This window comes from Ornithorhynchus anatinus, chromosome 1, assembly GCF_004115215.2.
Source record: "Ornithorhynchus anatinus isolate Pmale09 chromosome 1, mOrnAna1.pri.v4, whole genome shotgun sequence".
Taxonomy (NCBI): Eukaryota; Metazoa; Chordata; class Mammalia; order Monotremata; family Ornithorhynchidae; genus Ornithorhynchus; species Ornithorhynchus anatinus.
Window position 1 is genome coordinate 119,917,610 of NC_041728.1, and position 1,170 is coordinate 119,918,779.

Consider the following 1,170-nt stretch of genomic DNA (forward strand, 5'->3'; position numbering starts at 1 on the left):
ATTTTGAGTGCTTACTGTACAGACCACCATACTAAGCGCTTAGGAGAGTCCAACATCACAGTGTTGGTAGAACCATATCTTGCCACAATGAGTTTACAGTCTAGAGGGGGACTAATGTCTGACTCTCCCTGTAGACTGTAAGCTCCTTGTGGGAAGGGAATGTATCTACCAGTTGTACTTTCTCAGGCACTCAATACAGCACTCTACACACACTAAGCACTTAAATAAAAAATACCATTGACGGATACAACATTGTTAAATCATTAGAAAATGTATGATGGAATGGATGGATGGGGAAGATTTTCTTGTCTGATGCCGTCAAATCATTTACGACCCATACCGACACCACGGACACATCTCTCCCAGAACGCCCCGCTCTCCATCTGCAATCGTTCTGGTAATGGATCCTTAAAGTTTTCTTGTAAAAAAATGGAAGTGGTTTACCAGTGCTTCCTTCCATGCAGTAAACTTGAGTCTCCGCCCTGGACTCTCTCCCATGTCGCTGCTGCCCAGCATGGGTGAGTTTTGACTTGTAGCAGATTGCCTTCCACACGCTAGCCACCGCTCAAGCTAGGAATGGAATGGACAGGCCTCTGCTTGACTCTCCCTCCTGTAGTCAAGACTGGTAGAGGACTGGAAACTCTCCAGGTGCGACCCTGAGATGGGGGGAAGATTTTACAGGCTGGAAAAATAATAGTGGCCTGATGGATTTTGTTTTACCAGACCTTTCGAGAGATATGGATTAGAGTTCATCTTGGAGTTTGTCCGTAATAACCATTCAGGCTCAAAGAGTCTGGTGTCAGTGCATTTCAGTGTACATCTTCACTTCCCTGTGCCTCAGTTATCTCAACTGTAAAACGGGGATCAAGACTGTGAGCCCCACATGGGACAACCTGATTACTCTGTATCTCCCCCAGCACTTAGAACAGTGCTCTGCATATAGTAAGTGCTTAACAAATACCAACATAATAATAATAATAATAATAATATTTTCTAGAGAGTATGACTTGAGAATGACAAGTTCTGTGAAGAAGTTATCTTGCCGTGAGCAGGGAACATATCTTCCAACTCTGTGGTTAGTACAGTGCTCTGCACATAGTAATCACTCAATAAATACCATTGATGATGAGGAGGAGGAGGAGGAAAGCATAAACAAGTCACCAGAAAATG

General features: G+C 43.8%; 1 non-coding gene across 1 annotated transcript; it reads right to left on the bottom strand.

Moving 5' to 3' along the window:
- Positions 1 to 528: 528 nt before the first annotated feature.
- LOC114815641 lies at positions 529 to 666 on the bottom strand. The gene has a single exon (XR_003763438.1). It is a non-coding gene; the product is annotated as a small nucleolar RNA SNORA7 (small nucleolar RNA).
- Between the last annotated feature and the right edge of the window lie 504 nt (positions 667 to 1,170).